This window comes from Trichechus manatus, unplaced genomic scaffold, assembly GCF_000243295.1.
Source record: "Trichechus manatus latirostris isolate Lorelei unplaced genomic scaffold, TriManLat1.0 scaffold00014, whole genome shotgun sequence".
In the NCBI taxonomy this organism is placed as follows: Eukaryota; Metazoa; Chordata; class Mammalia; order Sirenia; family Trichechidae; genus Trichechus; species Trichechus manatus.
In genome coordinates, this window is record NW_004443950.1 from 14,413,522 (window position 1) to 14,436,968 (window position 23,447).

A 23,447-nucleotide genomic window follows, 5' to 3' on the forward strand; every position below is an offset into this window, starting at 1 on the left:
AGGGAGGGAGCCAGGATGCAGAACCAGAGATACTGAGGAGCAGCAGCCCCTGACCCCAGAGGTGTGTGGCATGAATGTGGCAGTGGACTCGTGAACGGTCAGCAGGAGATCTCTCACCCAACCAGTCCCCGAGAGGCCCCCCTTCCTTGTACTCAAGAGAGGACAGGTCTTGTTTGCTGGCTGCAGTGGACGCGAGGTGCCCTGGCACCTGCTAATCCTAGCCAGAGGGATGCAATCCCCCTCACCCCATCCTTCTGATTAAAGGTGGCAGAGGGTCCCATACTCCAACCACCTCACCTGTCTGGGAGACCACAACACGAACCTATCCTCTTCCCCCCACCTCACCCAACCCTGTCCACCACCTATCCTTGCCCACCCGGTGAGTGAGACTAGGCGTACCGCCTTGCACACGTCCACCCACCACCTACACCCCCCAAGGGCCTGATGGGGGGGCAGCAGTGACAAGACAGCAAGAGAGCCCGCCTGCCACACCCTCCTCCTTTCCCCCACCCAGCAAGGGGCAGAGGAGACACGACTGTGTGCATACCCCTGTTGCCCCATCCTCCCTCCCCCGACCTGGCATGAGGTGGAGGTGGCATTACTGTGCTTGCATCTGCCAGGAGCGACTTCCTCCCTTAACCCACCCAGAAAGGGCAAAAGAGTTGCATGCACATCCCCACATAGCCCCTTCCTCTCTCCCCCCGCCCGGCGGGAGGCGGAACCACTGTATGCACACCCCAGGTGCGACTCCCTCCCTTAGCCTGCCCAGTGAGAGGCAGAGGAACCGCGACTGTGCACGCATCTCCCTGTAGCCCCTTCCTCCTTCCCTCCATCTGGCGCAAAGTGGCACCACTGTGCATGCATCCCCCAGACACAGCTCCTTCCCATAACCCACTCAGTGAGAAGCAAAGAAACTGCAACTGTGTGTGCATACCCCCCCAGTCCCTTTCTCCCTCCTTTTGTGTGGTGCAAGGTGGCACCATTCTGTACGCTTCTGCCAGGTGCAACGCCCTCCCTTAACCCACCCAGAAAAGGGCAGAGGAGCTATGACTGCACGCGCATCCCACTGCAGCCTCTTACTCCCTCACCCCACCCAGGAGGAGGCAGAGGTAGAGTGAATGTGCGCACATCTGCCCACCGCTCCCCCTCTACTACTGACACCTGCCCCCCAACCAGTGCGAGATGATAACCATGCCCGCACTTGGCCACCACACCCACCATGCTCACTCTACCTGCAAGGAGAGTACCACTCCCTGCTCCTGTGCCACCGAGCTGAAGACAGACTGAGGCCAAAGCCCAACTAACCCCTACCCAGCTGCCCCACAAGACGAGGAAACAGAGACCCAACCTCCCAAACCTACCCGCCACCCCACTCGGAGACAGGTAGAGAGCACTCCAGCATGGCCAGTCCAGCAACCAGAGCACCACACCATACACATCTAGCAGGAATCGTTAAAAAGAAAAGAACCCAGAAAACAATTATACAATTAAAAAATAAATACAATAATCTCGTAATGTCCCAGAGACAACAGACAATAGCAAACCACCTAAGGAAGCAGGGAAAGATGGCTCCAGCAAGTGACCAAAATAAAGAACCAGAAATCCTTTCTGAGAAAGAGAAGGTAATAGAGCTTCCTAATAAGAAATTCAAAAGACTTATGTATATGGTCCTCACAGGAATCAAGGAAAATACATACAAAACTATGGAAAACAGAGACGAAATTAAGGAAAGCACAGATAAAATTCTAGAACAATTCAGGAAAACAATACAAGAACAAAATGAAAAAATAGACAATTGGAAGTCATACAAAAACAGCAACTAGAAATCCAGACACTTAGCAACAGAATATCAGAAATAGACAACTCAATGGAAAGTCATAGGAGTAGAATTGAAACAATCGAAGACAGGATCAGCAGAATAGAAGACAAATCTCTTGACACTAATCTGTTCGAGGAACAATCAAAAAAAAAATCAAGAAAAATGAAGACAGCCTGGGATACCATCAAAAGGAATAACATACTCATGATTGGAATTCCAGAAGGGGAGGAGTTGACAAAAAGCACAGAGAGAATTGTGGAAGATTTGCTGACAGACAACTTCCTCATATCATGAAAGACAAGAAGATAACCATCCAAGAAGCACAACGAATTACATAAAGATAGATCACAAAACAGCATTGAGACACATGATAATCAAACCGTTCAAAACCAAAGACAAAAGAATCCTGAAAGCAGCTCATGAAAAACAAAAGATCACCTACAAAGAGGCATCGATAACACAAAGCTCTGATTACTAGGCAGAAACCATGTAGGCAAGAAGGTAATGGGATGACATATATAAAACCTTGAATGAAAGAAAGGGAATTTGTACAAACCAGACCCACTTTACAAGATGTGTTACAGGGAGTCCTTCAGACAGAAAACTAACAACACCAGACAACAAGTTGAGATTAAAACACAGGACAATATCAGTTAGAAATCACCCAGATAAAGAACTCTCAAAAATAAAATAAAGCTAAAAGAAAACAGGAACCAGAGATGTCGATCTGTAACTGATGACCACTTCAAAACATAAAAGGAGAATAAAGGATATAGGTTTAGAACTTCCACATGGAGAGGAAGTCAAGGCAGTATCAAGAAATAAATGACTGATTTAAATGTAAGAAGATAAAGGTAACTTTCAGGGTAAACACAAAGTAAGTTAACAAACCTACTCATCAAAATATACAAGAAGAAAAACATAAAGACTCAGTATACACAAAAAACCAATAACAAGGGAAATGAAAAGACAAGCCATAATCAAAAAGAGAAAGAAAAAAAAACTCAGCAAAGAAAATTAAGCAGAATGAAGAAACTGTCAACACCACAAAAAAAAAAAAGCACAACAAAATGACAGCAATAAACTCATACTAATCGATAATCACACTATATGTAAATGGCCTAAATGAACCAGTAAAGAGGTAGAGAGTGGTGGGATGGAGTAAAAAAAAAAATGACTTATTGATATGCTGTCTGCAAGAGACACATCTTAGCCACAAAGATATAAATAAACTAAAAGTTAAAGGATGGAAAAAGATACATCAAGCAAACAACAAAAAAGGGCAGGAGTGGCACTATAAAATAGACTGAAAAAATAGACTTTAAGGCAAAACCCACTACAAAAAACAAGGAAGGACATTATATAATGATTAAAGACTCAATCCACCAAGAGAACATAACAATAATAAATATATACACACCCAATGACAGAGCTCCAAAATACATAAAACAAACTCTTAACAGCAGAGAGAAAAGAAATAGACATTTCCACAATAACACCAGGAGACTTCAACAAACCACTCTCAGTGAAGGAGAGAACAACCAGAAAGAAACTCAAAAAAAGACACAGAAGATCTGAATACCACCATCAACCAACACAATCTCACAGACATACACAGGACACTTCACTCAACAGTGGCAAAGTATATAGTCTTCTTCAATGCTCATGGATCATTCTCCAGAACAGATCACATTTTAGGCCACAAAGCAAGCCTCAACAAATTCTAAAACACTGAAATAATACAAAGTATCTTCTCTGATCACAATGCTATAAAAGTAGAAATTAATAACAGGAAGAGCAAGAGAAAAAATCTAATATATGGAAACTAAATAACACCCAGCTTAAAAACTACTGGGTAATAGAAGGAATCAAAGATGGAATTAAAAGACTGCTAGAATGAAAACACAACGTACCAAAACCTTTGGACACAGCAAAAGCAGTCCTCAGAGGTCAATTTATAGCAATAAACACACACATCAAAAAAGAAGAAAGGGCAAAAATCAAAACATTAATCCTGCAATTCAAATACTTAGAAGGAGAGCAGCAAAAGAAGCCCACAGTTGCCAGAAGAAACCAAGTAATAAAAATTAAAGCAGAAATAAATGAAACAGAGAACAGAAAGAATCAATAAGACTAAAAGCTGATTCCTTGAAAGAATCAATAAAATCGACAAACCACTGCCCAAACTGGCAAAAGAAAAACAGGAGAAGATGCAAATAACCTGAATAAGAAACGACATGGATGGCATTAAAACAGAACCAAATGAAATAAAAGGATCATAACAGAATACCTCGAAAAACTCTACTCCAACAAATCTGAAATTCTCGGACAAAGTTCTAGAAACATGCTACCTACCTAAACTAACACAAACTGAGGTAGAAAATCTGAACAAAAGAAGAAATTGAAGGTATCATAAAAGAAAAAACTCCCCCCGCCCCTCCAAAAAAAGCCCCAGCCCAGGTGGCTTCACTGTAGAATTCTACCATTCAGAAAAGATATGACACCAATTCTACCCAAGCTATTCTAGAACATAGAAAAGGAAGGAATACTCTTGAATTCATTCTATGAAGCCAGCATAAACCTGATACCAAAGCCAGGCAAAAGCATCACTAAAAAAGAAAACTACAGACCAATACCCCTCATGAAAACACATGCAAAAATTCTCAACAGAATTCAACAACATAACAAAAAAATAATATATCACGACCAAGTAGGATTCATACTAGGCATGCAAGGATAGCTCAACATTAGAAAATAAATCAACATAATCCATCACATAGATAAAAAGGGAAAAGAATCATATGGCCCTATCAATTGATGATGAAAAAGCATTTGATAAACTTCAACATCCATTCCTGATAAAAACTCTCAGCAAAACAGGAACAGAAGGGAAGTTCCTCAACATAATAAAGGGAATTTATACAAAACCAACAGCCAACATTATCCTTTAAGGAGACAGTCTGAAAGCATTTCCTTTGAGAATGAGAACCAGACAAGGATGCCGTTACTCTTATTCAACATTGAATTGGAAGTCCTAGCCAGAGCATAAGGCAAGAAAAGGAAATAAAGGGCATCCAAATCAGTAACGAAGAAGTAAAACTATCTCTATTTACAGATGATATGACCCTATACATAGAAAATCCTAAAGATTCCACAAAAAAGCTACTGGAACTAATAGAAGGATTCAGCAAAGTGGCAGGCTACAAGATCAACATACAAAAATCAGTTGGATTCCTCTACATAAACAAAGAGAACTTTGAAAAGGAAATCAAGAAAACAGAGCCTCCCAAAAGATAAAATACTTAGGAATAAATCTAACCAGAGATGTAAAAAACTTATAAAAAGAAAACTACAAAACACTACTGCAAGAAACCAAAAGAGACCTACATCAATGGAAAAACATACCACGCTCTTGGATAGGAAGACTTAACATTGTGAAAATGTCAATACTACCCAAAGAAATATATAGATATAATGTAATCCCCATCCAAATCCCAACAGCATTCTTCAACAAGATGGAAAAACTAATCAGTAGCTTTATATAGAAGCGAAAGAGGCTCCAAATAAGTAAAGCTTTATTAAAGAAGAACAAAGTAGGAGGCCTCACACTATCTGATCTCAGAACCTACTACATAGCCACAGTAGTCAAAACAGCCTGGTAATGGTACAACAACAGACACACAGACCAATGGAACAGAACTGAGAACCAAGATACAAACCTATCCACCTATGGACAGCTGATCTTCTCCAAAGAACCAGTCTATTAAATGGGGAAGAGACAGTCCCTTCAACAAATAGCACTGGCAAAACTGGATATCTACCTGTAGAAAAATGAAACAGGACCAATACCTCACACCATATATGAAAACTAACTCAAAATGGTTCAAAGACCTAAATATAAAACCTAAAACTATAAAGATTATGGAGGAAAAAATTGACACAACATAAAAAAAAAACCATTGCCATTGAGTTGATTCTGACTCATAGCAACCCTACAGGACAGAGTAGAACTGCCCCATAGGGTTTCCAAGGAGTGCCTGGTGGATTCAACTGCAGACCTTTTGGTTAGCAGCCCAACTCTTAACTACTACATCACCAGGGTTTCCAGACACAACATAGGGGCCCTAATATATGGCATAAATAGAATACCAAACAACTAAAAATGCACACACAGAAAGATAAACTAGATAAATAAATTGGACCTCCTAAGAAACACGTATGCACAACAAAAGACTTCTCCAAAAGAGTAAAAAGAGAACCTACAGATTGGAAAAAATTTTTGGCTACAACATATCCAACAAGGGTCTAATCTCTAACATTTATAGAAAACTTCAACACCTCAACAACAAAGAAAACAAACAATCCAATTAAAAAATGGGCAAAGGATACGAACAAACACTTCTCCAAAGCAGACACTCAGGCTGCTAACAAACATATGAAGAAATGCTCACGATCATTAGCAATTAGAGAGATGCAAATCAAAATTACAATGAGATACCATCTCACCCCAACATTACTGGCACTAATGAAAAAACAGAAAATAACAAATACTGGCAAGGTTGTAAGGAGACTGGAACTCTTATACACTGCTGGTGGGAATGTATAATGGTAGAACCACTATGGAAAACGGTATGGTGCTTCCTCAAAAAGCTAGAAATAGAAATACCATATGATTCAGCAATCCCACTCCTAGGTATATACCCTGAAGAAGTAAGAGACGTGACACAAATAGGCATATGCACACCCATGTTCATTGCAGCATTATTCACAACAGCAAAAAGGTGGAAACAATGTAAGTACCCATCAACAGATGAATGGATTAACAAACTGTGGTGCATACATACAACGGAATCCTATGCAATGATAAAGAATAATGAAGAATCCGAAAAACATCTGACAACATGGATGAATTTGGAGGACTTTATGCTGAATGAAATAAGCCAATCACAAAGAGACTAATATTGTATGAGACCAATATTATAAAGTAACAACAAAAGATTTACACACAGGAAAAGAAAAAAATTCTTTGATCAGGGATTCTTACCAGGGATCCATGGGAGGGGGAGGGAGGGAAAATTACCAAATAGATAGAAGACGTGTTAATATTGGTGAAGGGAAAGAATACATAATACAGGAGAAATCAGCACAATATGATCAAGGCAAGAGAAAACACTGAGAGGAACGCAGGAATAAAGGGTAACTACGGTAACTACTATAGCATAGAGCCCTGGTGGTGCAGTGGTTAAGAGATCAGCTGCTAACCAAAAGGTTGGCAGTTCGAATCCACCAGCCATTCCTTGGAAACCCTATGGGGCAGTTCCACTCTGTCTTACAGGGTCACTATGAGTTGCAATCGACTCGAAGGTAACAGGGGTTTGGGTTTTGGTAGGGTAACTACTACAGCATAGACAATCCTGCAACAATAGTATTAACAATAATTTATGAATGGATACATAGACAGATAAGATACGCCAAGGGGTGTGGGAGGGTGTAAGGGACCACACCCCCTAGCAGATACAAGTTTGATGGCAGATATTTCTAAATACATGACTGTAGGTGCTCCTCATACATTACTATCGACAATAGAGCACACAAGCGGCACAGTCAGGGAAACCTCTTAGAACCAAACACCTCTCAGGATGAAGTTCCTAGGCTCAAAGGCAAAGAACCATAGGCTTGAGGGACATCCACGTCAATTAGCACAACATAGTTCAAAAAGACAATGTTTTACATCCTACTTTGGTGAATAGCATCTGGGGTCTTAAAAGCTTGCAAGCGACCATCTAAGACACAACTGTTGGTCTCTTCCAGTCTGCAGCAAAGGAGAGTGAAAAAAACCAAAGACTCAAGGGAGCAATTAGTCCAAAGGACTAACGGACCACATGAGCCACAGCCTACACAACTCCGAGACCAGAAGAACTAGATGGTGCCTGGCTACCACTACCAACGACTCTGACTAGAATCACAACAGAAGGTCCCAGAGTGGGAGAAAAATGCAGAACAAAATTCTAACTCACAGAAAGAGACCAGACTTACTGGCCTGACAGAGACTGGAGAAACCCAGAGAGTACGGCCCCCAGACGCCCTTTTAGCTCAGTAATGATGTCACTCCTGAGGTTCACCCTTCAGCCAAAGATTAGACAGCCCCATAAAACAAAATGAGACTAATGGGGCACACCAGCCCAGGGACAAGGACTAGAAGGTAGGAGGGGACAGGAAAGCTGTTAACAGAGAACCCAAGGTCTAGAAGGGACAGTGTTGACATGTCGTGGGGTTATTAACCATTGTCATAAAACAATACATGTACTGTTTAATGAGAAACTATTTGTTCTGCAAACATTCATCTAAAGTACAATAAAAAAATAAAAAAGATGAAGACACAATCTTCAGTTAAAAAAGAAAGGAGTTTGCAGCTAACATCACCATCACTATAGCAGTTAATAATAGCTAGTATCAACTGAGCATTTACCATGTGCTGTGCACGAAGTATGGTCATAGCACCAAACTAAGTGCTTCAGCCTATATTAACTCATTCAATCCTCACATTAACCCTGTTAACAATCCAGCCAGAATTCCAGGCACAAGGGGAAAAATATATGAATCTTATTACAGTAAAAAGCCAAAACTTTTTACATGCAGCTGTTAGTTTTGGATTTCTGGGGGCTGTCTACACACCTTAGGCCAGTAAACAATTTAATCCCTTGATTGTTCAAAATATCCTCAGAACCTGACCTATAAATATTATAAAACAATGGAGTACACTGAATGCATGAGATCACAATAAACACAAGGAAATTCCTTTCCGTGATGCAACATTAAAATAGAGGAGTCCCAAGGGCTTACTAATGGCACCTTTAATAGAAGTACCTTCCCCTATTTAATTAAAAAAAAAAAAAAATCCATAAAGTGAGCCTTGCCCCAAAGTAGCTTTGGGGGGAAAAAAAAAAAAGAGGGAAATCAGATTACAGCATTTTAACAGGAAGTTTCACATGAAAAGATTCAAAACGAAACCCACTGCTACTGACTAGAAAATAATTTAAAACAGTGTCAAAGCTAGTCTTCACATTTACAAAGAACAAGTTAGGTTCCCATCGTGAAGGTCAGATTAAGGTAATAAAGACAGGCTGGATTGAGCCATCCATCAGGTAAAACAAATGCTTCTGGACAGTGCAGAGACTAAACAGGGGCAAGAAAAAACACCACTTATGACAGTGGAGGTCAGCACAGAGCCTGGCCCAGTGCACAGATGCCCTGTAGCAGCAGGTCTAGAAGGCTACCCTGCAAATTCTCATCAGACGCTTAATCAATATCATGCCTTAGGACCTGAACTACTACTATAAAATCAATATTACCTTTATTTTAAGTAGCTGGAAGAACAATGAGATTATCTTGCTCCTTACAAGTCTGTCAAGGAAAACCTGGCTCATGGTATTTGTCATCTTCTGTGTTTGCCTACAAGGAATACGTTTGTTGGTCTCCGGCAATGCAACCGAGAGAAAGGAAAAAGTGAAGGAATAACACTTTAGTTCAAGAAAGCTGGGGCCTAACAGTTAATTACAACCTAAGGAACAACAGTTCATAAAGAGATGAGTTCCGTGGCTTAAACCCATCAGCCATATGCTAATGACTCCTAAAGTTTATAGCCCTGACCTCCAGATTCCAATATCCAATGGCCTATTTGACTTCTTGGATGCCAAACAGGCATCTGACATGTGACTGTCTGAACCCTGATTTCACCCCCAGGCCTGCTCCTCCCTCAGTCTTCTGATCTCAGAAAACTGTCACAATCCATATAGTTGCTTCAGCTAAAAACCTAGACGTTATCCTTGATTCTTTTCTTTCAAACCTCATCAGTCTATCAGCAAATTTTGTCAGCTTTGCCTCCAAAATGTACCTTAATGTCCTTCCCTTCTCTCCACCTCCATAATCACCACCTGGGCCAATCCATCAGCATAGCTCTCCTCCTTTTTCTTCTTAATTATACTCTGGCCCTCCAACAGCAGTCAGAGTGATCTTTACAAAATGCAAATCAGATCAGGTCACTCTCTCCCCAACTCCCCACCTTAAAACCCTCCAATGCTTTCCCATTGGGCTTGGGACAAAAACAAAAGTCTTTACCACTGCTTAAAGGGTGACTTGGCTCATTCCTTCTCCTCGTTGTCTCTTTTTCCTTAAGTTCTGGCCACTGACTACCTCGGTTCCTCCTACATGCAAAGTTTATCAGCACCTCAGAGCCTCGTCCCTGTGGCTGGAATGAATGTCCTTGTCGTTCTTCAGATCTTACTTCCAAGGTCACCTCAGACTACTCAATCTAAAGTAGCCCCCCACCTCAGTTATTATAACATGATACTGTGTATCACTATTAAACGTGCTCTAATTTATAACCTTAAATATTATTGATTTATTTTCTGCCTTTCTTCTCCTAATAGAATGTTAACCTCCAGGAAAGGAGGGACTTGGTCTGTCTGTCACAACTGAATCCCCACAGTACAGTACAGCACTAAGCATATAACAGGCTCAGTTAAAATATGCTAAATTAATATGGGATACCACCTGGAAATCTGGTATTCACATCATGATAAAGTGTCAACAGACACAAGGCCACAATTCACTTCTCTCTCAAAGTATTAGGGTCAGAGACAATTTGAAGACAGACAAGCCTTTGATTCGTCCTTTATTGGATTAAACATTTCTAACACTTTACACTTAAAAAGACTAAATGAGATGATCAAGTAAAGGGCAGGAAGAAATAAATTCTCAACTTTGCAGAGTCTCTCTACTCCAATTTTGAGGCAAATAATGACAGTGGAATTTCAGATGATGTCTTATCTCCAAATCACCAATATCACTTTTGCTTCTACAAGTCAGTGAATTCAGTCTATCTTCCCCCTCATCTGTCCGTCAGTCTGTCCATCCACAATCTCCCTCTCCATGACACATACATACATACCACTTGTCACCTTCTCACATGGTTACCACAGGCCTTGAGTGCAACTTCTTTTGGTTCGCTGAGTCCCTCCCTCCCTCCACCAATCAACAGCTTCTAAAAATCTCACCTCCCAGATAACAACTTTTTGGTTTAACTGAAGAGGAAAGGGTAAGGAGCTAATATTTATCAAGTGTCTCCCACATGCTCGGCAGTGTGCCGAATGCTTAGATATTTTAACAAACCTAAGAAGTATATCATCATTAGCCCCATTTTTAGAGACAACAAAACTGAGTCTTAGGTCAGTGACTTGCCAGACATCAAACAGCAAGAAAATGGCAGAGGCAGGATTGAAATCCACATCAACTGAACTCTAAAATCCCAATTCTTTCCAGGGCATCATCTTAGCAACAAAAATAATAATATAACAATATTATTTCACTTCTGCTATTTCAAGTTTGGGATTAAAACATACTTTCACAAACAGATCCACGTCACATTTCACTGATAATGTGTCCTTAAACTATAAACTTGTTTGTGGGCAATGGGTTCCTACATTACAAATAGTCAACCCACTTAAAAGTCCCTTTACTTGAAATCTACAGACAAAAAATTACAGTTGCAAAAGAAAGTCTCACCAAAGTTTCCCTTCCAATATTACTCCCTTCACTTTACAAGTGACAGAAACTCACTAGCCTAAGTCAATGTGATCATAGGAACAAATAACCTAGTTTAACATAACATATATCAAACATCCAGGGAGCTCATCACAGAGACCAAAGCCCCTAAAGCTTGATGATCCCCTTGAAAGGCCAACGTCTATGGTCAATCTGAGCTTCCTAATTAATACATGATTTAATTCTTTCTACCAAAAAAAAAAAAAACCAAACCCACTGCCATCGAGTCAATTTTGACTCATAGTTACCCTTATAGGACAGAGTAGAACTGCTCCATAGGGTTTCCAAGGCTGTCACATCTTTCTGCCATGGAGGAGCTGGTAGGCTCAAACCACCAACCTTCTGGTTAGCAGCCAAGTGTTTTAACCACTGTGCCACCAGAGCCCCTTCAGTTCCTTCTACCACCACTAAAAATCAAGAACAGAAATACTACACTAAAATAACTCGCAAACACAATCTGCGTTGGTTTTTTTTTGGATAAATCATGAGTGAAATTAAATAAAAGCACATTATTTCTTGTCAGCTTTTCTTTCATCATCAACAGTAACTATTTTTAATAATATTACGTAACACCAGGAAATCAAAAAGATTTATCACTATAAGAAAAACTGTACATAATACTGGTCAGGAGGGCAAAATAAACTGGTCTGGCACAATCTTTTCAGCCCTTTTCTATACTGGAAGATATGAGAAATTCTCTCATTCCCAGATATCTTCCACACTTTCCCTAAGTAATCCTGACACTTCTTCCATTATGTTCATTTTCTCTGTGGATCATTATGAAAGAAATTGACCATAAGCCCATTTAAAATAACATTACATGAAAAAAACCGCATATTTTTGCTTGAAGGTAAGAACATACTAGGCTATTCTGTTCTTTGCTATTCAAGCCTATACCCTTATAGAAAACGACGGCTTTTAATCATAATAAATCATGAGATGTTGATTAGTATCTCGTAGAAACAAGAAACCATTCTCTCTTAAGAACTGAATACAAGTTAACTCTTAGTAAGGTTACTGTCTACAAAAGGAGGCTTGCTTTTGTGATAAGATACTGCAAACAACAAAATATCCAAATCAGTACTCTTCTTTCCTTTATTTTCCTTTTTTCCTCTCAATCTCTCTCTCTCCCTCTCTCTCTCCATCTCTCTGTCTGTCTCTGTCTCTCGCTTTTAAGATCACAGAGTGCTGGGTTGTATGGCATCAGGTTCAACTCAAACGATAAAAACCCACACATTCTCCTCCCCACCCTAGCACGCTCTATGGGTGTAAATATTTCATGGTATTACCATCATTCACTCGGTGCTTATATTGTCTGATCAAGCCTCTATTTCTGTCTGTTAGAGACTCTGGAGGATAGCGTTTTTTCATGTCTGCTGCTCAGTCACATAAAGCCCCTGCTTCTCAAAGGTTCTTCAAAGTTCAATAATTTATTAAACACTGTGCTCGGGTTGGTAGCACTCACAGAAATGCATAACTACAGAACGTGTGGAACTATTAAAGAGTTTCTTTAATAAAAAAAGGTGACTTCAGACAAAATGACAGCATTGTTACTTATATGAGAGGTATATTCTGAACATGTAAAGCTATCCTATGCTAAGAGGTAAGAGCTTAAAATAAACAGGGGTACCTGCTTACAGGTAACCGTCATTAGGTCAACCCACTGTGAAATAGGCTATTCTACCTAAGTCTGAAATCAGAAATTAAATCCCAGATTTTCCTCTTCTCAGTATAATGACTAGTCAAATACTCCATTTCTCCTTTTTCTAAATACAATTGAAAATTTCCAATTTCAGTAAAATATTTTTAAAGCTGTAGACCAATGACATTTTCAACTTAACAATACTACCCCAAAGTCTACCGGTTATACTTATTTCTTCCTACTGGTCTCTCAGCAATAGGCTAAGGGGACATTAAAATGAAATCACATATAACCCACTGCCGTCAAGTCGATTCCGAATCATAGTGACCCTATGGGACAGAGTAGAACTGCCCCATAGGGTTTCCAAGGAGCAGCTGGTGAATTCGAACTGCTAACCTTTTGGTTAGCAGCCAAACATTTAACCACTACGCCACGAGGGCTCCACCAAAATCACATATCACACATATAAAAACAAAGTAAGACAATTTGGGTAGTATACTTTTAATCAAAAAGTATTTATTCAGCTCAGATTCATCAGGAGCCATAAGAATACATAAGAGACCAAGACATTACCTATGTTCAGAGAAGCTACAGATCTGGTTGGGTGACAAAGAACACTCCAAGTGCTCAGAGTAAGACCTAAAACAGTATAGAATTTTTGCTAAATTGAGCAGGAATCTTCAAGTGCCACAGTATTTTAGAGAAGGTAGAAACAAACCAACGTGAGCTGCCACAGACAAGAAGACTATAAGGAGGAAAGTATTTTTTACATATTAAATCTTGCTTTCTTAATTTGATTTTCAAATAAACCTTAGAAAAAGAAACTCTGATATCCAAATTAATGATTAACACAACAAATTAACTTCCATTTAAACACAGCAGATTTGAAACATGCACTTAGCCCCTTCCCAAAACCTCAATGAAATGGCTACAATTTTCTTTTTAAAATATGAAAATCTTCAGGGACAAAGACAATGGGAGAGAAGATGACAGCAGATGAGAGATGTCAAACACATTTTAGAAGATGAAAAGGGATGAGTGGTAACTAATGTTAAAAGAACAGGGAAGGTTGAAGCCTAACTGGCAGGGCAGAGGTTGAGGGAGAAGACAGGAGGCCAATAAGAAGTGAGCTGATTTATGCCACCATCTCTGGAAAGGCTCAGGAAATACAAGAACCAGGTACTCTGAAGGCAGGTGTGTATCAGAAGTGGAGATGAATACAAGAAGACTGGTTGGAAGTCTATAAGGAAAGGTTAGACCCCAAATCCTTCCTTTCAGCCTCAGTAGCCAACCAACTGCCACATCTCTGACCAAGCAAAAGATGGGTTTACTGGCTGGAGTAGTTGCCTCAGGAGGCCTAGGACCCTGCCAACCAATCACCATATTGCTGACCAAGCAAAAGATGGCTTTACTGGCTGGAATGGCTGGCTCAGGAGGCCCTGGACCCTACAGAACCCAGCCCAGCTGAGGGCAGGAATGAGGTGCTGCTTGTCAGCTCTTTAGGACCTTTTCTTTTTTGGTGGGGTCATTTTTCATCCCTTGTGCTTGGCGCTCACTGGGTCCTTTTGATCTGGAAACTCTGTTTTTCAGTTCAGGAAATTATCCTGTATTATTTATTTGATAATTCCTTTCCTGCTTATATTTTGGTTCTCATTCGAGAACTTCTAGAGTTGGACCACTAGACCATTTAGACTGAACCTTTAATTTCATATCTTTTTTCTCTTATTTTCCATTGCTTAGTCTTTTTGTTCTACTTTCCAAGAAAATGTCTTCAACTTTATTTTCTAATCCTTCTACTGAAATTTTTATTTCTGCTATCATGTTTTTAATCTACTCTTTCTTGCTCTCTAAATGTTCCTCTTTTTTAATGTTTTATAATGGAAAATTTGAAGCACAAATTTAGAGAGAACTGTATAATCTTAAATCCCCATGTATGCATTACACAGGCTTCAACAATCAATATTTTGTCAATCTTATTTATTCCCCTACCCTACCTTTTTTCCTAGGTTATTTCAAAGCAAACCTCAAAGTATTTCAATGGTAATTCTTTGGTATGTAACTGTAATACATAGGGACAAAATTTTTTTTAATACACATCATCACAACGAACAAAATTAATAACGTTCCTTTCTGTCAGCATCTTGTTTCTGTCTCATGTATGGCATACCTCCTCTCGTCTCTCTATGACTATTGATTATAATTTCTTTATTTGGACATTTTGAACTTGTCTTCTGCTCCCCACACTGCCTTATCTCCCTGAGTTCCTCTTCTTCTGTTTGGTTGTTTTGTATTCCATCACTCCTTTGAAGGCCTTCCTCAAATGTCTGATGATCCCCGCTTATCCATAATTCTGAGTGAGGCAGTACAAATGTGATTGGCAGCTGTATGTGCAAATGATGAGTTTTTCAACTGGTAGGTCTTGCTACAGGGTGACAGGATGGAAATCTGGCCTTTTCTTTAGATATTCCCAAATGTCAACCTGTATACTTTTGGGGGGCCTTCTCAGCTTTCCTGAAGAGGAATCCTCGTGTCTCCTTCTCTGGTAACAATGTCTATGTAACATCTCTAAATAACAGAGGTCACGAAAAGTGGGCCCTTAGTTGCTTCTAGCCTGCAGATATGGTATGTTTGGACCATACAGGTTTTAAATTTCAATTAGTAAATAGCTCTTTAAAACCAAGGGCTTTCAAATAAAAATCCATGTTTTCTTTTGAAAAACCAGAATATCTGCAGACACTGGGCCCACATCTCACGCTGAAGCCAAGGAACAGCTGGGTCCCTTTAGATAGTATATATACTACGTATTCCACCACTGGCACCACCAGTCCCTGTTGTCTCCTCTATACTGAGACAGAGTGTCAGCTTTCATTAAGCACCTTATACCTATCTGGGCCCTGCGGTAGGCAAACTTTGAGACTTCTGCTGTATAATGAAATGTAACTACTTAAAAGGAAAAGGCATTTGTAAAATACACTTTGATTTGTTTTATGTTTTGGTACCCTTGAAAAAGGCTGAATAATCAATGTAACAGTCAGATGAGACAAAACACATCTTAGCACTCTGCAACAGGATACAAGCGTGTAATTTCATCTCCCAAACAATAAACAGCACTCCAACACTGGAGCACCCTCACCACAACCAGCTCTTCTCAAAGGACCATATGCCAAAGACCCAGGTTTCAAATATATAAGATGTCACATGGGAGAAAGAAAGAGAGAAAAAGACAGAAACAGCGAGAGAGACAGAGAGAAAAAGAAATTGAGATTTGTCCTTTGCATTCCTATAGAGAAAGGAAATTTCCAAGAACACTACTTTTCCATCAAAGGACAGGCAAATCGTAACACTCTATAGAGGTGCAGATGGATCAAGTTCTGAAATCATAGACTTAGAACCCCAAAGGCTGTTTACTTAGATAATATACTTGGATGTATATATATAGAATATACTTGGAAATATATACACATACGTGTGTGTGTGTGTGGATGGGTGGGACGGTATGTATATGTGTGTATATATATATATATATATATATATATATACCTACACACATTGTGGGTATATATATGTGTGTGTGTGTGTGTACATATACACCCCACACACACATATGTGTTTGTATGTATGTGTGTGTGTGTATATATACATATATATATGTATATATACCCCACACACACGTGTGTGTGTGTGTGTGTGTATGACTGACAGCCAAGCTTAGCAAATGCATAAGGGAAATTTCTGGAAGTTTCCAAAGGCAGTTTAGACGTGTTCAAATGCACTTTTAAAACACAAAATGATCAGCCACTGAAAATATCCAGTGACATCACTTTTTTACTAGTTGAAAAAACAACTTTAGACTTAAAAGTCATCTCTGTGACTCCTGGCTATATACTTATTAGCTAAAAACAACAATGCTACAAAACTTGATTTCAGATTAACAGCCCTGTCATTTATCCTTTAAGTGTTTATCTCCGTTGGTCACAATTTTATTGTAGTTAAACAGCAACTAGTGTGTGACCAAAGGCATTCAAACGCTCGGAGTACACAATGAGCACACTGTGCTGTTTTCCAGCTGAATGGACTTTCACTCGTGTGAACAAAAGACAAGATCCTGCTATTCTTCAAATTAAAAGGCAAGAAACAGCAAGGAAAAACACTGCACAGAAAACTTCTCTCGGTTCACTTTACAAATGCTAATGACGCCAGGGAACCAAAGGTTTGCTTTTCTCTTTCAAAAGTTTTAAAAATTATGAAAAAAGTCACTAAGAAGTACACAAGAATAAGGGACATTTTTGATAAATGCTATAACATACACAATTTTGCAACAACAACCAAAAAATATGTGTGGTTACATATGTAGCTATGTGTGCATATATGTGTACAGGTAGGTATATGTGTGTATATATGTGCGCATATATAGGTGTATCTATATGCATATGTATATACATGTATGTGTAAACATGCATATATATATTCATATATATAATAAAGCACATACGGGGCTCAGTTAGGGATACTTCTTAGAGATAATCAAACACCTCAAAGCACTGGTTTACTGGGTTTGAAGGCTTAGGACCATAGTCTCATGGGACAATTGGTCAACTGGCATAATAAAATTCATAAAGTTTATGTTCTACATTCTAATATGGTGAGTAGTGTCTGGGGTTTTATAAGCTTGCAAGTGTTCATCTAAGATACAACTATTGGTCTCTACTCGTCCAGAGCAAAGGAAAAAGAAGGAAACCAAAGACTCAGAGAAGAAACTAGTCTACAGGACTAATGGCCTACACAAGACATGGCCTCATCTACCCTGAGACCAGAAGAACTAGATGGTGCCCAGTTACCACTACCAACTGTTCTGATCAGGGCCACAATAGATGGATCCTGATATAATGGGAGAAAAAATGTAGAAGAGAACTCAAATTCTTAAAAAGTCAAGACTTACCAGACCGATTAAGATTAGAGGACCCCCTGAGACTATCGCCCTGAGACACCTTCAAACTCTGAACTGAAACTACTCCCAGAAGTTACCTTTCAGCTAAATAACAGAATGGCTCATAAAATAAAGACTATCATCCATGAATACTGTGCTTCTTTAAAACATCATCCATATGAGACCAAACAGGCAACATTTACTCTAAAGCAAAGATGAGAAGGTAAGAGGGGCAGGAAACTACGTTACTGCAAGTGTGAAAAATGTAACCAATGTCACTGAACAATTTGTATAGAAGCTGTTAAATGGGAAGCTAATTTGCTGTGTAAACTTTCATTGAAAACACAATAAAATACTATTTAAAAAAAAGAAAGAAAGCAACACAGCCCTGCTGACCCAGTGATCTTAGCCCAGTGAGACCCACATAAAGCTCCTGACCTACCAAAAAAAAAAAAAAAAAAAATCATGAAAAATAATTACACATCTCAGCATCTCTTTTAAAAGGTTGTGTTAATAATTTGCAATCCACTATAGATAATATAAGGAGCCCTGGTGGTACAGTGGTTAAAGCACTCGCTGCTAACTGAAAGGTTAGCAGTTCGAACCCACCAGCCACTCCACAGGAAAAAGATGTGGCAGTCTGCTTCCATAAAGATTTACAGCCTTGGAAACCCTATCAGGCGGTTCTACTCTGTTCTGTGGGGTCACTATGAGTTGGAATTGACTTGACGGCAGTGGGTATAGATAATATAGTGCATATTATCTAATATAGATAATATTAGAAGAAAGACTGCTGCATGCAACCTTTCTAGCCAGTAACCAATGAGTCAAGAAAAATATAAACAGCAATATCATGCAAGGAGTCTGAAATCACTGCGTAGAGACTTGACATTTTAAACCTGAACTCTAAAAAAGCTCCCAAAGGCTTTAAGAAAGCAGATGAAGGTGAATCCTTAAGAATCTCATCATCTAAGAAAAGAAGCTCTTGCTGCCACCAACACTGGAAGGCAGTGAGGGTTCCCTGACCTAACTCTTGCAGAAGGCCATTAAGGCCACTCCTAATTATCGTTTTCCTAAATGAGTTATTTTCTCTTCTAGCCTTCTTGCTAATCTATCTCTCATATGTCTCTCATACTAATATATGTCTCATATCTTTAGTTCTTAAATAAATTAGTGCATTACCTTTTTTGTGGGTTGTTTTAATTTGTAGGAGTTGAAGAAGGAGGGGTGAAGAACCTTGTTTCAATTTTGATATTAATATTTAAAATGGGAGAAGGAAATCTAAGGGATTGGAATTCATTTTCCTCTTCTGCAATGTGCGGAAATGGTGTACTGTCCAGGATTAGGTTTGGCTGCAAATGACTGAAAATCCAAAATAAAGGTGGCTTAACCAGGCTGGGATGGTGACCCTCATGACTCTCAAGTCCTCAGAGACTCAGGCCCCTCCCTTCCAGTTCATGACTCTCCTACCCCTAAGGTTTGGCCTTCACCTTCAAGATTCAAACACAGCATTTATATTCCAAACAGTAGGATAAAAGGAAGAGCCCGAAAAGAAGAAAAAGGTCAAAGGGCACATACAAACTTTCTCTTAGGAACCATCCCAGAAACTACTACAGGATACATCGTCTTAGTCACATGGCTACACCTAGCTGCACCGGAGGCTGGGGAAGCCAGCTATGCACCCTGAAAAGTCCCTGATAGAAGGAGGTGAGAAGGGATTTAGGAGTTAATGCATAGTCTCTACCACAAGATTTCCAAGTCTTGTAAGAGTAGAAGTAGTTGATGACTTCAGTGAAAAATTCAGTAAGAAACTTGCCAATGCTCCAAGCAGTAGAGTCACTGAAATATATGGACTTGGCAATGGAGCCCTTGAACTACTCCCTACAACTCCTCAGGTACACCTCAATGATCTGGATCAGATAGCTGAATGTTTTCATGTTCTCTCCCCCTGAGGAGTCAGTGTCCTGTTCCTGTGGCTCATGCAGACCTGGAGGGACTCTCCTCTGGGTCATGTCAATTGTCCAAGTTCCTTGGCCCTGCAGCCTAATCACCTCTCATCATTAAGAAAGAGAGGCCTTTCACATCCAAGGAGCAAATCTCACGTAAGTGACATTTGGCTGATACCCAAAGGTGACAAGGATGAGAGCAGGATAAATAAAGACTAATGTAGAAGCCAGTTGGGGCAGCCTTTCATTACAGCCCTTTCAAGAGCTATTAATCTTGGTCATAGTCAGTCAGCTAAAAATAATTACTTCTTCTAACACATGTTATACACACAACTAGCAATTGTAACAGGTCAGCCCTTCTACCTAGGAAAGACATGGCTTCTGGCTTACCTATAGCCATCTGAAATAATGTCTGCACATTGTTCTAGCACAAGTTCCTTTTCAGTCCTGTGTTGTATACCTTTAACACTAACGTCAAAAGGAAGAATCAATATCAGCAATAACACCGTCATACTCTCAGTAAGTTGCTGCAGAGTTATCTGAAAGAATATTTAAAGACTATTAGAAATGTATTAAAAGATTTGTTACTTCCTCTGACTATAATGATGGCAAATGAAATTTTAAACAAGAGGGGTTAAACACTTCAGCAGTATTTTTCTTTCTACAGTACTTCCTTGTTGAGGTATTTTAATAGACTGTTGTTTATCATTCAGTTCTTAATTTACCATTAATTTCTAGAATCCCCTTAAATTCAAAGTATCGTTGAGCTTTTAAGTCAGGTTAGTTCATGGAAAAAGCTCTGGACCTGGAATTCTAAATTACAGACTCGGCTCTGTAATTAAGTAGCTACGTAATCTTCAGGAAGACACCAAACTCTGTGTGCCTCAGGTGTACTATGGAAAGGTTTGACTCCAAAAAGTCACGTGGTCCTTGACAGCTTTAACAGTACAAACGGACAGGCTCATGTCAACAAGAGTAATAATAGTAATAATCATAAACCATCTAAACTTACATAATTCATAAATAGGGCCTGGTTGAGAGAAAGATTATAAAAGGATTCACAGCAGGGTTTACTTAGGACATGGACACCCCCAATCCCAGTTCTCTAACATTACACGCAAGATACAAAAATTGAATGAAGACATGAGTTGCATAAAGCAAGGTGTGCTGTAATGCAAATGGCGAAGCTGCAGCAGGAGCAGCTCCTGGCTGTGGGTCAGGAGGGAGCAAGCAGCAGGAACACCAAGAAAGTGGAATACCTTTAAATGAAAACCCAGCCCCCGTGAGCAGTCAGACCTCCTGCAGCTGGAAAGAGAGCATGGAAATCCTGGCTTCAAGTGTGACAGCAGAAGGCACTGGAGGAAGGGAGAAACGGAGCTGCTTCTACAATCCGACATTTCCCAGCTACAGAAAGGGTGGGATTTAGCCCCAGGAGCTCTCTTTCAAAGAGACATCTAAAGTAGAGTAGTGGGCTCTGGGTCAAATACTGGGGACACAAACGCCTCACCTCTGAAGGCGGCAGCCTTACCAAGTGAATGTGCGTGCGGGCTGAATGAAGGCTTTACAAAAATGAGTAGACACAAACCAACAGTGGCACCACATACTAAAAAGCAGGAGTTACAGCCAAATTATGGGTCCTCCTGGGACCAGGAGAAATTACAGAATATATTGTGTAAGTTACATGAAGTTAATGTTACGAAGCAAGCAACAGAGATACATAACTGGGAAGAACTGTTTCAGTAAGAGCAACAACAAAAAAGTACAGGTTCCTGGAGGGGTGGCTAGACATCTTTTAACACTTTCATACTTTACTCATTCTTATCAAGCCTGATCAAATAAATACCCACATTTTTCCCTGGTTTAAAAGAAGGAAAGAAAAAAAAAAAAAAGACCTCAATGAAGGATTCTTAGAAACAGAGCCACATTTGACTACGTGGATTTTACTTGTGTGCTATTTATACCTTGAGGGGTTGGGTTTACTTTTATTGTAACTGTAAACTTCATTTGTCATTTCACAGAAGACATCCAAATAATTCCGGGCAGTCCAACATTAGCCCTTGCAAGCCACATTTCTGCTCTGCAGACGCACCACTACCACACAGCTGGGTTAGAAGACAGTGTTAAAATTACTGTGGAACCACATAATTGCTGCATCATTAGTGGTTGGGGGTGGGGGGAATGGATGAGTCCTAAAACAAATTATTCCACATAAATTGAAAAGGGGTATGAACAAACAGATATAACATTGTTGGCTAAGCTGCACTTCAGGATTAACTTAAAAAAAATTTTTAAGATAATATTTAAACATTAACTACCCTCTTGAATTAAGATATCGGGAAAATGAAATTGATTCATATTCAAATCCCCTTTGACTCAGCTACTGCACTCAAGTGAATGTATAGACACACCACATTGTCTTTAACCATTCGTCAGCTGATGGGGACATTTGGGTTGTTTTCACTTTTTGGCTATTATGAATAATGCTGATATTAGCAACAACAAAAACAGTGTACAAAAAAAAAGACTAACCCTGCAAAAGGCTGGCTCTCTCCCATTACCTGATCCACATTTTCCCTCCCACAGAAGCAACTACTGTTAAATATCTTCAGAGATAAGTCACCTATATACAAAAACTTTCCACAAATACTAACACAAGTATTCTGCCCCTTGCTTTTTTGACTTAAATATCTTGAGGACTGTTTCACATTGGTACACGATGCCCATGGGCTACAAGTTTCTTAATTTACTTAATGGGTCTCCTACTAATGGACATTTAGGTTCTTATGCTCTGCCACTATCAATAATCCCACGATGAATATTCTTGTACATATGTCTTTGTGCACATGTGTCAGTACATAAATGGAATAAATTCATGTGAGTAGAGTTGTCAGGTCAAAGGGGATGTGAATATAAATCAATTTTGTTTTCAGGAGCTCTTAATCCCAAAACAGAAGAGATTCAAATGCTCACTGCTGCTTGCATAAGAGGGTGTATAATCAGCAACATCACTAAAAAACGAGCAACCCATTGCATAATTATTATTTTTTTTATTATTGTACTTTAGATGAAGGTTTACAGAACAAGCTAGCTTCTCATTAAACAATTAGTACACATATTGTTTCATGACATTGGTTGGCAACTCCACCACACGTCAACACTCTCCCTTCTAGACCCCGGGTTCCCAATCACCAGCTTTCTTGTCCCCTCCTGCCTTCTAGTCCTTGCCCCTGGGCTGGTGTGCCCCTTTAGTCTCATTTTGTTTTATGGGCCTTTCTAATCTTTGGTTGAAGAGTGAACCTCAAAAATATGGTACGTTTCAGGAATTTGCATGTCATCCTTGTGAAGCGACCATGCTAATCTTCTCTGTATTATTACAATTTTAGTATACGTGCTGCCAAAGCGATCACTGCATAATTATTTCTGCTAACATCTTTATTGAGACACAATTCATATGCCATAAAATTCACCCACTTAAAGTACACAATTCAATGGTTTTTAGTATATTCAGAA

The 23,447-nt window shown here is 39.6% G+C and overlaps 1 protein-coding gene and 1 non-coding gene across 5 annotated transcripts in view; both read right to left on the reverse strand.

The window, feature by feature from the left end:
* FTO (FTO alpha-ketoglutarate dependent dioxygenase) overlaps positions 1 to 23,447 on the reverse strand; it is a 430,315-nt gene that overhangs the window by 360,982 nt on the left and 45,886 nt on the right. The gene's annotated exons all lie outside the window — the stretch shown is intronic.
* LOC111819639 (U6 spliceosomal RNA) lies at positions 23,238 to 23,344 on the reverse strand. Its single transcript, XR_002823228.1, has one exon. It is a non-coding gene; the product is annotated as a U6 spliceosomal RNA (small nuclear RNA).